At 43.5% G+C, this 18551-nt stretch overlaps 1 protein-coding gene across 8 annotated transcripts in view; it reads right to left on the bottom strand.

The window, feature by feature from the left end:
• Dgkd (diacylglycerol kinase, delta) overlaps positions 1 to 18551 on the bottom strand; it is a 90344-nt gene that overhangs the window by 37985 nt on the left and 33808 nt on the right. For 2 of the 8 annotated variants that reach the window (XR_015628828.1, XM_087567164.1), the window contains exon 1: positions 8902 to 8982. The gene's annotated coding sequence lies outside the window, so the exon portion shown is untranslated. 8 annotated transcript variants of the gene reach the window in all.

Raw genomic sequence — 18551 nt, 5'->3', positions numbered from 1 at the left:
GCCTCAATTCTCTGAATGGCTGAGGTCTCAAAAGCATAGCTGATGCTTTAGATGGGGATGAGGGGAGGCACTACCTAAACCTCTCCATAGGAAGCTTTCAGAAGAGACCAACATAACACCTTGCTCCAAACATGCAGTCGGTGAATTCTAGGGATGGCCATCACCATAAATTAAAGAGTTTTCTAATTGTGGACACATGTCCCATGTGGCTAAGGGTGTGAACAGATACCTTAGGGTAAAACTCTAGCAACAAGTAGATGAGAACAAGGCAGGACAGGGCTGTCCACTCTGCAGCAGCTGCTCTGGGACCACAGGGAAATCATTCCCTTGCCACAGCTTAGAACATCTGGGATAAATCAGAGAAACCTGCAGCGTCTTTCCTGGGCAGGAAAGGGCAGAAGGATGTTCTTAGCATGTAGATGAAGGCAGCGGCTTAAAGACACCAGCCTTCCACTTTTTGGAAGCAGTCCCTCTCAGTACTCCAGGAGAGCCTTACCTCTTACCCAAGACCCTAACAGTCTCCCATGGGCTCTGTCTCTGACCCGCTGTTCTCCACTTTCCAGCTGCCTCAAGTGCTTCAGCATCCAAGAGAACCGGCACAAGCAGGAAGAAGTTTTACAATGGTGAAGAGCAACCTGTGGGTCACACAGGTAGACCAGGGACACAGAGTAGACATATTAGTACCGTGCCATCCAGTCACTGACTAGGGAGGTGGCAAACAGTGTCAGCATAGAACAGGATTGGGAAATGCTCTGCTAAATATAGCTCCTGGCTCAGGAAGGTAGCCCAGAAAAGGTCCGGCGCCCTGGGCAATTCCTGTCACTTCCTGTTACTCATATCCTGCTGTTCTGGTGCAGCTCTGGCCCCTAGGTACCCATGCACTGTTCCCTAACTGGAAGTACCCCAGAAAGACTATTCACAGCAGTTGGGATGTGTGCAGAGCCTGAAACATGGAAGCAGACACCACCACAGCCACTGGCCCTCACAGTGGGGTAAAAGAACTCAGGACAGGACCCACAGCCACACTATTTTTCAGTCCATGGCCATGACAGGGATCCTGACAGAACAGCTGCCACATGCAGAATCTTGCACCCCCAATTCCTTACCCCCACTGATACATCAGAATCCATGTTTAAGGTGTGCATAATACTGTTCATCTCTAGACTCTCAATCATAAAACTTAGGTAATAAAAATGAAATGGCATAGTAGAAACCCTCCCATGGTTTCTGCTAGGATTCGCCAGGTTCCTAAAACCCCTCCCAATTGTATACATACAATGAGAGCCACCAGACCTATGGAGCAGCCACTTAGACCCCACACAACTATAATCAAAAAATGACAGCAAGCCCACGTTTTTTAATATATAAATTTTAAACCTATAAGGAAACATACTCAGTAAACTTAGATATTTATCTCTTACAAAAATGTAATAGGTAGACACCACTGCAGGCAAGTGCAAAAGCAAAAGCAAAAGCAAAGCGAGCAAAGCGAGCTAAGCAGTTCCGAGTACAGCTTGCAGCCATACTGTGGGGAGGACGTTGTCAATCTTGAGAACCTGGCTAGAGAAAGCCAGCAAGGGAAGCTATGAGCTACACAGGATGGTGGGGAGGGCTGCCTTGGTTCTGACGGCTGCCAAGCAGTATTTATCCCCTTTTCTCTGCCAAACATTTACTTCATAGAGCTCAGTATGCCCACGTACACCAACATCACCAGTACAATTAAAGGGGGAACTCTTAAGCAACCACTGTAGTCCAGACCCTGTGTTCAAGTCCTCTGAGCACTAGAAGTGGATCTGACTGCATAGTGACACTGCCCAGAGCAGAGAAGTAAGGGCAGTAGCTGACTGTTCACACCTTTGCTTATAAATCAGTCTGGGACTAGTTCTAAGCTCAACACTCAGTCGGGTTTAAATAAGTCATTCTAGCAGCATAGAGTGTGAACAGAAGACAAAAAGCTGTACAGGACCCACAGGGAATGTGAAGGGTGTGCTCATAGCACACACATCTGAACTAAGGCCTAAGACAGCAACTCTGTCATGTGTAGTTTATCACGAGAAAAAGGCTTGGGGGAACATAGAGAAGGACATATTTATATTAATATATATAAAGCAATTAAGGCAGAGCACATGAAGCCCAGATGAAAGTTCATACTCAATGGAACTACCAGATAATTTTTTTTCTCTTCTTTCTGATCTTCTGTATTTTTTAGTCCATAACAAAAACTTCTTTTCTACTTATGGCAAAAAACATGGTAGTAGGTAGGCAAGGCAGCAGGAACAGCAGATGGCAGAGCTGCCAAGTGTGACAGATTAAGTTCAATCCCCAAGACCCACATGACAGTAGCAGAACACTGACTCCTTCAAGTTGTCCTCTGATCTCCACACACATGCTATGGCATTCATGAGAAAACACACAAACACACGAAGACGCTCAGGCAGGCACCCAAATAAACAAACAAATTAACAAAAAATTTAAATAAGAAGCTTGCGCCTGAGGCAACCTCTCCGCGTGCAGAGCTTGCTCTGTTCTCCAGCTGATGAGAGCTAGAGAAAACACAGCTGGGGGAGCAGAGCGAGAGAGTTAGGCTGCCGTCACCGGGAGCCTCCAGCAGCATTCCCACAGGAAGCTCGGAGGCACCCACTGGCCCCTGGCTGGCCCTGCAGCAAGCATCTTGCTTCCATGGTGACCTTGAGAGGGAAGCCCTCATCCTAAGAACAGTGAGGACAGGGTAAAAAAAAAAGTCAGCAGGAAGCTGAGTTTCCACCCTCCACTGGGCTGCTACTGGAGCATGTTACTGGAATCCACTGGTATCACCAGCCTGCTGATACCAATCCTTCCTATGGGAGAAAAAGAACTCTCTCCCTCTTTAAATCATGAGTTCTTGGGTTTCCAACTAAATATCTCAAATATAATCTCAGTTAAGGCACCATCTTCATCATCACAGAAAGCAAGAAAACAGAGTCATCTTTATTTATCAAGAATAAATTAATTCACTGCCTCAGTAGTGACACTCAAACCTCAAACAGGAAGCAATATCAGGGACCCTGATTTAACATGGTAGTAGGTAAAGCTGAAAAAATAACCTCTTTCTGAGTTGTTGGGTCCTCTAGGACTCTCAAACATTACATTGGCATTGCTCTTGGTTACCCTCCAAATTGGTGGGTAAGACCCTAGTACTGAATAATATCATCACTTGAGTCATAAAACATAGAGAAGATTAGGAGGGTACTAACCTAGGAGAAGATTCATTCCTACTGGCCAGATTTCACAGTGCCGAAAGGCGCTATGCACACTACCAGACAAGAACAGTAATCATCAGTCTTACCCAACATGACCCCTGTGATCTATAGCAACTGTCTTGGCAACATATACCCACTAGTACAATGATGAATGGCATGAACGCTACTGAAGTAACCATACACTTTCTGAATGGATTTAAGCCCTACTCCGTGAGATGAAACCCATATCTTGCAACATTACCAGAACCAAAACCTTATGATTAGATAAGTTACAGGTCCTAGGAATGAACCTACTACTATCCTTTTATTAAATGGACATAATATTACTGATTCCTAATACCTTATTGTTATAGATTAGTGTATCTCTCAACCCTCATCAGAGAAGTTTCTTCTTGCAGTAGATGAGAATTAACAGAGAGACATACAACTGGTCAACATGCAGAGAACAAGAGTATGAAGCCCTAGATGTGACATCTATACTGCACTCCTCCCCACAAGGCTCTGAGATCTTAGAAAATGGGACAGAAGGATTTTAAGAGACAGAGGGGTAGATGACTACAGGTAAACAGTGCTTTCCAAACACAACAGGGAAGCTGCACACATGAACTTACAGCAGTTGTTACAGCATGCACAAGGCCTGTGAAACCTCAAACCAGACAGAATCCCAGAACTAGGGATTGAGGACACTCCTAGTGGAAGAGCTATTACCATTTAATAGCTACTGGGGGAGGAAGGATCTGTTTGTTTTTTTTTTTTAAAAGAGTATGACTTCTGGTAGGACAACCACACACCAGGGGAGGTCCACACCCAAGAGCATTTGGGCAACATAAATTGTACTACATGGGTTTTTTTTAAAAAAGGACAGAAAGTTGGGTGAGTTAAGGAAGTGGAGGTGAATCTGGGAAAAACTGACTGAAGGAGGAGTGAATGGAATCTAAACACATTATATCAAATTCTCAGAAAATTTAAAGTATTTTTAAAAGTGGGATAGAGAGATGGCTCAATGTTTAAAGGCTAAGGTTCACAACCAATAACAACATGCAGACTGAAAATGCAGTCTAAGTCTGTCAATCAGGAACAGGCAAACTACAACCTGCTATCTGCTTGTTGAATAAAGTTTTATTGGAACACAGCCACGTCTGCTCATTTACATACTGTTTATGACCATGCACAGCACAGTTGAGTTGTCACAGGGCTTCCATAGCCCACAGAGATGAAACTATCTGGCTTTTTCTAGAAAAACCCGACTGCTTACCCCATATAAAATTTCCTGGCTGTAGACAGTTTAGGAATATAAAGGTGAATTAGAAATTAGAACTAATTAGAAACTGGCAAAAGTTAAATAAAAGCATCTGTACCTTCTCCTTTCTCTGTCTCTGTCTCCACAAAAGTGGGGTCTCCATTCTACTCCCAGATTGGTCCCTGAGTGCACCTTGTGGAGTAAATACCAGGTGAACTCAGCACTAAACCATTCCTGTTACCACGTCATAGCTAACTGTGCATGTTTGCACAGTTACTACGTAATCTGGAATGAAAAGCCTTACAGATATTTAAAAATCCATCTATATTTCAGCATAACTCCCACAACATACCTCACCCTATTTCAAATGCAAACTTAAAACATTCTTTTTTTTTTTTCCCCTTTTTTTGGAGCTGGGGATCGAACTCAGGGCCTTGTGCTCTACCACTGAGCTAAATCCCCAACCCCAACTTAAAACATTCTTAGAGCTAAGGCCTGCTGTGTTCTCTTACTTTCCTGTGTTTGTCTGAGAAATTGACATCATCTCCATTGAGTAAGGGGCTCACTTGTGTAGGACGCTCCCTAATTCTGCTGCTGGGAAATAGCTAGACCAGGGGCAGAACGCAAAGAAAGGCACTATCTGGCCCATTACCTCCCTTAGGCAGGGAGGCCAGTATGACACTCAGCCCCAGGACAGTTTAGAAAACACACGGTTAGTCAGTGACTGTTCAACAAAACTGCCCTACCCCTCCCAGCCAGTCTACCATAGGTAGAAGAGCAGTCACTATCTCTCTCCAAAAACGCTCTTAAGGAATGTTATGACTACATTCCTTTGAACGCACACACCATGAAAGTCTCAAATGTTGTCGCTTTAGAGCCAGGCAATAGGACTAAAGAAACCAGTCTCAACTGAGCTCACAGGATCACAGCAAGTGCCACTGCTACAAGTCTATCTGTGCTTACCTCCTTTCACACACATACACACACAAAATGGATATGTAAGACAGAGGGAGAAGCTGGTCCTTACCTAGGTCATGCTGCGCTGTGTGGGGCTGAATGCCTGTGATGGATGTAACGGCACATGACCTTGGGACTCCAATACAGCTCTCCTTTAAACCCAGATCAGAAAGGGAACTGACAATTACACCTGTCCTTCCAAGGTGCCAGCTCTGACCAAGAAAACCCTAATCCTAGGCCCAAGATCGTGGCTGCTAACACATCAATAAGGCTACATAGTAAGACCTTGTCTCAGAAAATAACAAAAAGGAAAACAAAGGAAGAAGGAGAAAGATAGATCAATCTTCTGAAGCTGGATAGATCCCTCAATGGTTAAGAGCACTTTTTTTTCTTTTCCAAAAGACCCAAGTTCAATTCCCAGCACTAATATGGTGGCTTATAAGCACTTATAAGTCTAGTTCCAAAGGACCTAAAGGCCTCCTCTGGCTCTCACAGGCACCATACATGAATGCGTTGCAAAACACTCATAACACATAAAATAGAAAATAAATATCAAAGCATGAGACGACGATATGGACAGATAGACAAATCAGAGGAACAGAACTAAAATGTAGAGGGCTGGGTATGATCATTCCTCTAACCCCAACTTGGAAGGCTAACTGGAAGACCACTATGGGTGCAAAGCTAGTCTGAGCTACACAGTGAGTTTGAGGCAAGCCTTGCTACAGTGAAATTCTATCTCAAAGTGCATACTTGCATGCATGCACTGAAATTACACTCATAGATACAAGGCCACTGGACTTTTCACCAAGGAAACACAGGTAACTAAATGGATGTTTCTCCAATAAATGCTGAAGAAAAAAGCTGGCATTGATGTAGCGAACATTAATTCTGTATCTTGTGCCAAACACAAAATTAATTATGTACAGATCTAAGTGTATAATCAAACGCTACAAAACTTCTAGGGTGAAAAAAACTTCTTAGGCAGAAATTAAGAAAAGGTTGACAAACCCGATTTTACAAATGAATTATTCTAAAAATGCCATTAAGAAAAATTAGATGGCAGACTGTGGAGGCCAATTATAAGACAGCTACCAGAGAAAGGACATCCAGAATATATTAAGAAAATAATTGTACACAAAAACAAACTATTTAAGCATACACTTCACAGATTAGATAAACACATTAAGAGCTGTTCGTGTTGCTAGAAGTTAGCTCCAATAGTTAGGAAAGGGGGTGCCTAGCACAAGTGAGATCCTGCTTCCATCCAACTGCTAACAACATGGGCAACTGAAGAACCTTGGATCTACCACTGGAAAGAGCGTAAGATAATAAAACCTCTCCAGAAAACAGCAGCAGATAGGTTTTATTTTAATTTTTATTTCTACTCATTTGCTTGTATCTCTGTCTGTATAGTGAGTGTCCTCTGACTCCAGAAGGCATCGATACCCTGGAGCTGAAGCTGCAGGCAGTTGTAAGCTCCATCATAAGTCCTGGGACCCAAACTTGAGCCCTCTGTAAGAGTAGCCAGTGCTTTTAACAGCTGAGCCATCTCTCCAGGCCCTAAATAATTTCCATTTTTATTTTATTTTACTTGTTTGTTGTTCATTTATTTTTGGTTTTCTGAGACAGGGTTTCTTTGCGTAGCCCTGGTTGTCCTAAAACTAGATTTATACAATAGGCAGGCCTCAAACTCAGAAATCTACCTGCTTCTGCCTCCTGAGTGCTGGGACTAAAGGCCAAGTGCCACCATTCCTGGCTTAGTCATTTTTATTTTGTCTTTTTTTTTCCCCTGGAGCTGAGAACTGAACCCAGGGCCTTAAGTATTCTAGCACTGAGCTAAATCCCCAATCACAGTAATTTTTCAAAGAGAGAAAAACTTACTTTGGAAGTGGCAGTAATATTGACCCTCTTGACTATGATAAGAAAATCCATGCTTTAAACACTGCAGTGGATGATGCATCTCTGCACCTATTGAGCTGTAGGAAGGTTTTACTCTCAGCATGTACCAGCACACTAGAGCACTCATTAAAGAACACTGTGACCCTTCCTGATGACCAGCATGACCATACAGCATATCATCCAAGCCAGGAAGTATATGCAAATCAAAGTGGGATCTAAAAATAAGTAATGGTGTTACGGCATCTACAGCCAGTTGTATGAATTGGCATTGCCCTGGACAAATCAGCGTGCAGACTAGGGGTGCAACAAACAAGCAATGTAGTCTCGGTATGATTAGATTTGTCCTGAATAGAGCAAGCCCTAAAGTTCCCTCCTCAGAAGGTACCACGAGGCTGGCAGCAGGTTGTACCCATACTCTTGCTTAACACCTGAGAAACAGGCCAGCAGGGCTGAGTGCAGGGCAGACACCAAGGCTCCATCTCCAAGGTCATGCCACTTCAGCTTTTCTGTTTGTTTGGATGAAGAAATCAAAGAAAGTGCAGAGCAACCCCCACACCTAATTATCTTCCGAATGTTGGACTGTCCTGACCCTCCCTTAATAACCTTTGCAGCCATGACCAATGTGCAGCCATGACCAATGTGCCCATAGAAAAGGCTCTGCCAACTTCTCTGAAGCAAAGTCCAGCAGGGCGGGGGGGGGGGGGGGACCTAGCCCTGGGTGCAGCCCTGCACAAAGCCCTTTTTATAGCAGGCTGTATGGAGGGCACACCTTTATGTCTCTCTGAGAGGAAGCACCCACAGCTTCTACAGCACTGCATGAACATGGAAACTCACACAGTGCATTTGCATTTTCCTCAGACGGGAAGCAACACACACTGGGTCAGTAAACAGCAATGACAGTAACAAGCTGTTTCAAAAAAAATAAAGAGATCATACCACTGTGTACTCTAAAATACTAGGCACTCTGGGACCAACAGGTAGGATTTTTTTTCCATATAATTTCCTAAAAAAATGATACTATATTTCTAAGGTCAAAGATAAGACAGATAGGATTTGGCTCTGTCACACAATAGGCACATTTATCAAAAAGCACTCAGTGGGGGTTGGGGATTTAGCTCAGTGGTAGAGCGCTTGCCTAGCAAGCGCAAGGCCCTGGGTTCAGTCCCCAGCTCCGAAAAAAAGAAAAAAGAAAAAAAAGAAAAGAAAAGAAAAGAAAAAAAAAAGCACTCAGTAAAAGAACTATTTATTAATTTCATAGGCACTCTAAGAAGATCCGATCAGATCCAAGGCCTTCCCATCTGTCATGTATCAAAAGCCCCTTCATAAAACTATTAAGAGTTTTGACTAGAGTCAAATGGCAGTCATTCAACTGTCTGCTTTTGTTTTCTCTGCCATTTGTAAAGAAAAACAATCAGATATTAACAATAAACACACACATTTTCATACACACATACAACAGTCTATAAACAGCTTAGATTTTGCCCAAGGCAACCCTCCTGATAATCTAACCACACAGCTCAGGCAAGTAGCAAGACCTCACACCCAGACAACATTCCAACCCACCTGGCTGCCAAGGAGACCAGTGTCTTCTCTCTGCTTAGAGTGACTATGAGAACTGGCATAAGCCTAGCCAGCTTGTGGACCAGTTGTATCCCAGGCATAAGCACTGCCTTCAACAAAGCCACACACTTGGTAAACACATGGCCACCAACCTGGCACAAAACCAGGCCTTCTTCCTGCTTCTGGATTTGGAAACACAGAATGAATTCTAAAACATGCAGTCTGCTTGGGGTAAAAGTCCCTCTGCATGGCTCTCACAAGCCCCTGCAACTGACCAAGGCAGGCCGTAACTGTGGCCCCACCCAGTGCCAAGAGCAGGCTACTTCAGGCTTACCTAGTATCATTTTCTTTTTTTTAGAAAATTATGTGAAAGAAAGTCCTGTTTGTCCCTGAGTGCCTAGTATTTTAGAGGACAGTGGTGTGATCTCTTTATGTTCATGAACAGCCAACGCACCAGGGTAAAGCCTCAGGTACCTGAGAAGCGCCAGACATCGAAGCTGAGGTATGGCATGTGAGGCCAGGGACAGGTTACCTGGAGCCCTAGCCAAGCACAAAATGAGCCCATTCCCAGTGGAGAGGCAGGGGCTCCTGACTATAGGGAAACAACACTTGGCCCACAAAATTACTCCAAGAACCCTCAAATACACCTCTGCCCACCTCAAGCCCAGTCCAGCAGTCACAGGAACCAGAGAGTCTTTCCTAAGGGGAAATCTGCCAAGTATGGACAGTTTCCTTTCTCCAAGCCAAAGTGATTGGCTAGGGATTTGCCCAGGAAATATGAGAGATCTAAACAAGCTGAGAAGGAAAACTTATGTTGAAATCTGGATAAAGGTCACAGTTTCTCACTGTGGAACAGTCCTGACCACCCTCAGGCTGACATCTGCTGGGAACAGATGAGAAGTCCGGGGTCACCAGGAAGCCACCACTCACCCACAAGCCTAAAAGCCAAACACAACAGTACTGAACAATTCTTCTAACCCACTATAAAGCTCCTCTATTACTTAGCTAGCAATTAAACAAAGGCCTCTCTTAGGTCTACCTATACAGCCCAGATAGACTGGTCTCAAATTCTTAATCATTCGGCCTTAGCCATCAGGTACTAGCCTCTTATTTAGCTTATTTTTCTCCTGCCATCCCTGTGCAGAACAAAGTCCAGATTCTTTAGGCTTTGTGCTGTTTATGAATTATGCAAACATGTGAGGTGCATGTGCCTCTGTACATGAGTAGTCCGGGGTCACCAGGAAGCCACCACTCACCCACAAGCCTAGAAAAGGGTCTGTGGCGTATTTTTGGCTATCTCTTCTTTGTTACTTTTGAAGCCAGTTCTCTCTTTCCCTCTGAACCTACGACTCATGTTTTCTCAGGTAGGCTGGAAGCCAGCTAGCCTCAGAGGCCCTCCTGTCTCCTCCTCCTCTGAGCTGGGGTTACAGGGTGGGTGAAATGTCCAGCCTGTTCCATGGGTTCTCAGATCTGAACGATCTTCATTATCTATACAACAACTAACTGCTGAGCCATCCCACAGCCCTTCCTCAACATCTCAACACATATACTCCAGCAGCCTTCCATGCCTTCAGCCGCAGACAGGAGGCTGATCTACCGTTGTTGGCCCCTTTTTAATTGCGATTTCTAGCTTTTTGGACTGTACAGCTACTGATTTCTCTAGCAGACCACCACTGTGGGACAGTTAATTCTCTGACTGTATAAGCTAATGAGCAGATCCTCTACAGTCATCCGTGCCCCATCAACTCCGTTCCTTAGAAGAACCTGACGTATATAAACTCCTAAACCTCCTGCTTTCCCAACACCCACTCTTAGGCAACAGGTGCTACTGTTCAGCTCTGTCTAGAAAGTCAGCCTCATTCGAAATCTTGAGGAATTCCAATAAATCACACTAAGCGCTTAGTGTCAGCACTAAGCTCCATTACTTTCCTGCTCAGCAGGGGGTGGGCAGAAGTGGGATGAAAGATGGCAAAAGTTCAGAATATGTATTGTGCCAACCCAACACCATCTTATCCCAACACATTCTCATCTTACAGATGGGAAAACCTAAAAGGATAAAGACTCTTGTCCTAGGTCACAGAGCTGGCAAGATCTTCGAAATACATATCTGTAATCAAGAGACTGAGGTAAGGATATCACAAGTTTCAAGCATGGTGAGGCCATGCTTCAAAGATCAAATAAATAAGGAAGATCTCATAAAGCTTATGGATACTGTTAACTTCTTCCAGTCTTTCCTGGGTAAAAGAGTCCAAAGCCCAGCTGTAAGAACTCACTCCTCAGTGTGAGCAACAGGATTATTCTCACCTGGTTCATCACAGAAACAGCCACAATGACATTAATACTGAACCCACCAGGTCTCTACCACAACAGCTGTATAGGGTGGAGTACCAAGCCATATTCTGAGGACATCACATTAAGAGTTTTACCATGGAATTCTTTTAGAAGTCTGGTAAAGCCTACAGACCCCTTCTAAGACTGTCTCTAAGATAAAAAATAAAATGCCTTAAGTCCTAGTACTCCAGAGACTGAGGCAAGAAGAGGGTGACTTCAAGACTAGACTATGCTACATAGAGATCCTTTCTCAAAAATAATAAATAGTGGATATCATTATATTAAGTGAATTAGTCAAACTCTGAAAAACAAATTAATTGTATTTTCTTATACTGAACCTAAATTGTACACACACACACACACACACACACACACACACACACACACACACACACACACACGAAAGCAGAAGGACTATTTGAGAAAAGAAAAAACTACCGAGGGAAGAGTAGCTGAAGAGTATCAAATGGTGCCCTCCAGACATGTCTATGGTTTGATTCAAAAATCTATAAATAAATCTTATTGGGAACACAGCATCTGCAGATAAAATTGAGTTGAGGACTATCTGAAAAAATAAACACACACACACACACACACACACACACACACACACACACACACACACACGGAACAAGAGAAAATCATGTGAAGGCAGAGAGTGAACTGTAGTGAGAGCACCACATCCCTGGAGCTGCTGGGAATTAAGGCAGCAAGGCAAAGCCTGCCCTAAGGTCTTGAGGGGTGGGGCTGCCAACTCTTGACTTCTGGCTTTGTCAAATACATTTCTGTTTTAAGTTGTGGGAAATCTGTTAAGGAAGCCACAGGACACTAACACAGCGGCCAAACCTAGTTCTAATAGGCACTACTCTTATTTCCTAACACTACTACTGATAAAACAAACTCCCTTTTATACAGACAAACAGGAGAAGGTGTTAGGACACATCAAAGGCCTAAGCATGATCCATCTACAATGATGTCAAGTAGTGCTAATGACCAGACACACATCTGTCTCCAGCACCACCTGGAACAGAAGGACGCCGTCTCTACTCAGCTCGCAGGACAGCTGGTGGGAAGAAGCAAAGGAGGCTGAGAGCGGGAGTCACTCTGCAGGGAAGTCACATTAACTGCCACGCATGTCCCTTCCTCAATATGAGATGCTTTTCTAACAATATATGGCTAGCCAGACACCCTCCATTCCTAGTACTAAGAGTAGTAACTTGCCACTATAGATTGCATCCTCACAAAGCTCATGACAGGGGGACATCTATCACAAACTAGCAAATAAAGCAGAATACGAAATTACACCCGTATGATGTAATGCATCATATAGCAAACATCATAAAGTAAAACAGTGTCTCCCTTTGAAATAAAGGGAAGAAAGAGAGGGACATGTCTCCCTTTCTTTTAAACTTGTTTTAAAATCACTACTCTGATCTACAACATTTCAAGAAAAGTGAATGACTGACCCACCCATGGAGAGACACAACTGTGGTTCCCAGAGTGAGCCAATGCTCCCAAGCTCCATGTCTCTGATTGACTCCTCCCATATCTCTCTTCCTGTAGAAGGGACCTAACTCCATACCCAGCACATGTGCACACACACATGCGCGTACACGCAGACCACACACACACTGCCTGGTTCTATTTGGGCTTTCTCCTATCCTGCTTACTACTGACTACAGCTAGTTCTTTCATATCTGAGTTGTGAGACCTCTTCCAGAACAGAGGGACCATTTATCCATCCTGTACATTCCCTTCAGGTTTCTAATACAGAGTTTGCTACAATTTACTGTCAAAAAAATAAATAAATAAAATCAAGTTTTTCTAAAATTTAGTTTCCACTTTTATTTATTGATTCACTTTAGAAATCTGGTAACCAGTGTGAGCCTTCCTTGCTGTCACACGAGAGTCCCACATTCTCCATGAATGAACAAGCTTTTAAATTTGCTTCTGTGCGTAGACACACAGAAAGACACCTGTGCTGCCCTGCCTGCCTCAGAGCTTCCCACCCAAACACGAGGCCCCTAATCCACAAAGGATTCAAAACAGAGGTGGCTCCACATCCCACAGCCATGTTGAAGCAGCAGGACATGTGTGTAGCTGCACTCTGCGTCAGTCAACCCAGAGGTGAAGTGTTAGGGCCTTAAACCTCCTGGTCTCAAACTCAAGCTAACCTAAAACAATGTCACCAAGGACACCAATTACTAAGTGATGATTCAACCTCACTGAGTTTAGTAAAGGACCTTTAATCAAGGCCCTACACTTACCCGTCCCCCCAAATCCTAGGCAACCTTGAACTATCATCCATTTGTGAATTAGTTTCAGAGTCCCTAGACATAGTGTGGGGACTTTTGAAGTTCCAAAGAATGCTCCAGTCCAACCAGGCTTGGGACTACTACTCTGAAGGCGCAGGGGGGCAGCTTCCTAAGCAAAGGATGGGCAGGAAGGGTAGCCTTCCAAGACCAAGACCTCCAAGAAAAGGACAAGGTCTGCACATGGTCTAGGGAGGCCCCTTCCTCCAGATACCAGTGCATATAACACTGTCTAAAAGCAGTGGCTAAAGCAAGACCATGTTAGAGTACATCATGGGAAGCAAAGATGGGGAACAGAAAGACAGACAGACAGCTGCATCAACAAAGAAGCCAGAAGTCTCTCAAAGACCTACAGCACTTCTTAAAATGAGCACAGAATGACTCTTTCTAATGATTTTCTATTTCAGGAACATTCTAGTAAAACTTTCTTTCTCTTTAACGTTCAACCCAACTGACATTGATTGCTGCAATGATCTAAAGGGTTAAATGATATGGCCATATGGCCTTGGGTCTGGTAAAACTGAGAACAATCTATAGAATTGAGTTCAGATACATATTACTCCCAAACATAAAAACTGTGATATTTCAGGAATGCAATGACACCAAAGTAGAAGACAGTCCAGTTAGGAACAAAATGATATAATAAATTAATTTACTGCCTTGCTTCACCACTGACTACCAGTGTGTACCTATCATTCTCATACTAACAGCAACAGCTTCACCAATCCTTCATAGTACGCATTAATTTAGAGCTCCTGGAAACCCAAAGACCTCACTCCTTGGAAGAAGAACTTACAGTGCAGAGTCACATGACTCACTCAAGGTCATCAACTAATAAAGCTAACACAGGACTTCCTCTGGTTTTCAGTCTAAACTTTAAATACTATGTTTTATAATTGTTTCAAACTGACAAAGTCTCTGTGTTATCTTTCAAAGATGTTCTGTATTTTTGGAGACTAAGAAAACAGAAGAGAGCTGAGTGCTGCACAAGCCTGTAATGCCAGCAATGGGAAGAGAGAGGGGCAAGAAGACTGAGACTTCAAGGCCACCCTCATCCATATAGTAAGTTTGAGGCCAGCCTGAGCTACATGAGACTGCCTCAGAAAGGGAAGAAGTGAAAGGATGGAGTGATGGCTCGGTGGTTAGAAGCATTTGCTGCTCTCGCAGAGGATACAAGTTCTGTTCCCAGCAACCACAATCATCATAATTCCAGTTGCAGGGGAGCCAATGACCTCTTCTGGGTACCCTAGGGTACCAGGCACTCACATGGTACACATACAAATACTTGTATACATAAAGAATGATTCTTCTGTTTAAAAAAAAAGAGGAAGAGACAGAAGAAAAGGAGGAAAGAAATGTGGCCTGTTATCTAGGCTCTTTATCTGGTGAAGGAAACCTAGATACTGAGCAGTCAAAGGCAGATCTCGGGTTCCTCTGGAGACCCACTCTAGCTTCATTTCTAATTCTCCACAAGAATACAAGTTTAATAAAAAAATTAAATTAAATTAAAAAAAAACCTCCTCTCCTTGTCTGCTGATCTTTAGAACTCAAATATATGTGCCAGGGAAGACCCCCAAAATCACTTGCTGTATCAGTGACAAAGTTCTCAAAAAATAAATAAATAAATAAATAAACAAACAAACAAACAAGACAAACTCTGTAACCCATCAGCAGATAGAAACAAAACCACAAGAAGACTTGAGCAGCAATCTTCCTAAATTATAAAAGATTAGAAACAATAACAGCAACACTGTCATTGATATTTCTCATCTTTACAACATGCAATCGTAAATGACAGACGCTTATAAATAGTATGGGCTGACAAGACATGGAGAAAATTCACACAATGACAGACACTAACTCCTTACTCAGAGCCAGAGAGGTCAAGAAGTCAATAGAGTGGCATATGTTCTCAAGCTGGGTTATACACAGGAATCCATGGAGGGACCCATGCATAATCGCACCACTGAATCCAAAGTAAAAACCAGCCAGCAGAGATAGCAAAACCATCCTTGTGGTGGTCTTGATGAGAATGGTCCCCACAGACTCATATATATGAACACTTAGTCACTAGGGAACAAGCCATTTGAAGGCATTACAAGGACTAGGAGATATGGCCTTGTTGGAATCAGTGTGGAGGAAGGGTATCCTGAGAGTGTGCATTTTCTCTCTCTTCCCTCCCCTCCCCCACCCCTTTCTGTTTCTCAGCTGTGGATCAGGATGAAGCTCTCAGCTACTGCTTCAGTGACATATGTGCAACCATGTTCCCCGTCATGAGGATAATGGACTATCAAATTGTAAACAATGCCCCAATTACATGCTTTCTTTCTTAAGAGTTGCCCTGGTCATGGTGTCTCTTCACAACAACACAACAGTGACTAAGACAATCCTCAAACTGCCTCTACCTCAGCCTAGATTTCAGTAGATCTGCTGTAACTTTTCTGCCTTCAAGGATCAAAGGAACAAATCCTTTCAAGAAAAGAATGAGAGCCTAAAGTCATCTTGACAACTTCTATACCATGTTAATCAAAATTACACAGCAGCAAAAAAGGCCAAAGAATAAGAGCCAAGAGAAAAACTAAACAGAAAAGATATTTAAAAGAACCAAGGGCTGGAGAGATGGCTCAGCGGTTAAGAGCACTGACTGCTCTTCCAGAGGTCCTGAGTTCAAATCCCAGCAACCACATGGTGGCTCACAACCATCTGTAATGGGATCCGATGCCCTCTTCTGAAGACAGCGACAGTGTACTCATATACTAAATAAATAAATATTTAAAAAAAAAAAAGAACCAAACACTTGAATATTCTGACACAGAATAAATAACTCTAAAATAAATGCACTGAGTAAATTTTTTAAAAAAAGAACTGGGACTTTGAAACCTTGAAAAGTCAGGGCCAATGAGACAGCTCAGCAGGTTAAGTCAAGTCCCACCAAACCTGACAATCTTAGTGTCATCCCCAAAATCTACAACAGAGGAGAGAGCTGGCTCCTCAAAATTGTCCTCTGACCACCTCATACATGCCATTGTAAATTCACACACACACAATTTTTTTTAATTTTTAAATATATCTTCAAATAAATAAAAACAGAAAAACAAGTCAGGTGGGGTGGATCATAACTGTATTTTAGCACTTGGAAGCCACAGCTGAAGGATCACCAGTTATAGGTAAGTTTAAGATATATAGTAAGACCCTCTCTCAGATTCTCAGATAGATAAGACAAACAGATACACACACACACACACACACACACACACACACACAGAGACAGAGACAGACAGAGACAGAGACAGAGAGACAGAGACAGAGAGGGACAGAGAGACACACACACACAGTGAAAGAGAGAGAGACAGAGAGACAGAGACACACACACAGAGAGACAGAGACACAGAGACACAGAGAGACAGAGACAGAGAGACAGAGACACAGAGAGACAGAGACAGAGAGACACACACATACACAGAGAGACAGAGACAGAGAGACAGAGACACACAGAGAGCGAGACAGAGAGACAGAGACACACAGAGAGACAGAGAGACACACATACACAGAGAGACAGAGACAGAGACAGAGAGACAGAGACACAGAGAGAGAGACATAGAGGCAGAGACAGAGAGACAAACACAGAGAGAGAAAGAGAGAGAGAGAGACACAGAGAGAGACAGAGACACACAGAGAGAGAGACAGACACACACAGAGAGAGAAACAGAGACACACACACAGAGAGAGAAACAGAGACACACACACACAGAGAGAAACAGAGACACACACAGAGAGAGACAGAGAGACAGACACACACACACAGAGACAGAGACAGAGAGACAGAGACACAGAGACAGAGACACAGAGAGAAAGAGAGAGAGAGAGAGAGAGAGAGAGAGAGAGAGAGAGATTACCGATAGAAAACAGATGCATACAAAGGAAAAGGGGGCTAGAGAGCTTTCTCAGTGGTTAAAGGCAGAGGGTTAGTGTTCAGTGCTTAGCACCCACAATGAGGCAGTTCACAACCACCTACAGCTCCAGCTCCAGGGGAAATCCAATTCTTCTGGCCTCGTCTGGTACCTACACACATATGTACACAATTAAAAATAAAATAATTTTAAAAGGCTGCAAAAGTGGCTCAGCAGTTAACAGAATGCACTGTTCTTTCAGAGGGCCTGAGCTCCCATGTCAGGCAACTTCCTGCCACTTTCACTCCAGTTCCAGGAACATTAGGTACTCTCTTCTGGCCTCTGTGAGTTCTACATGCACAGGGAATGCATAAGCGCGCGCGCGCGCACACACACACACACACACACACACACACACACAAATAAAAATAAATAACTGGAGGAGGAGAAGGGGCAGGAGGAAGAAGAGGAAGAGGAAGACAACAATGACAACATAAACCAGGTGTGATGTAAAATACCCAAAATCTCATCAAACAAGATGCTGAGCCAGGAGCATCAGGAGACTAAGGCCAGCCTAGGCTGCATAGTAAGTTCCAGGCCAAAAGGGGACCAAGGTGTCCTATTAAAAACCCCAAAAGGGAAGCTGGAGAGATGGCTCAGTGGTTAAGAGCACTGACTGCTCTTCCAAAGGTTCTGAGTTCAAATCCCAGGAACCACATGGTGGCTCACAACCATCTGTAATGGGATCTGATGCCCTCTTCTGATGTGTCTGAAGACAGCTACAGTGTACTTTTATATAATTACTTAATTAAAACCTCCAATGGAGGGGCTGGGGATTTAGCTCAGTGGTAGAGCGCTTACCTAGGAAGCGCAAGGCCCTGGGTTCGGTCCCCAGCTCCGAAAAAAAGAACCAAAAAAAAAAAAAAAACCCTCCAATGGAGGTCTGGAAAGCTGTCTCAGCAGTTGTGAGCACTTCCTTCTTCAGAGAACTCAGACTTTTCACCAACACCTATAACTCCAATTTGTAGGGGTCTGATGCCCACTAGGCATAGACACGACACACATATGTATGTATAGGCACTCACACACACACATAAAATAAAAAATAACTTTTAAATAA

Source organism: Rattus norvegicus, chromosome 9 (genome assembly GCF_021556685.1).
Source record: "Rattus norvegicus strain SHRSP/BbbUtx chromosome 9, alternate assembly SHRSP_T2T, whole genome shotgun sequence".
Taxonomy (NCBI): domain Eukaryota; kingdom Metazoa; phylum Chordata; class Mammalia; order Rodentia; family Muridae; genus Rattus; species Rattus norvegicus.
This window is presented reverse-complemented; position numbering and strand designations above follow the sequence as displayed.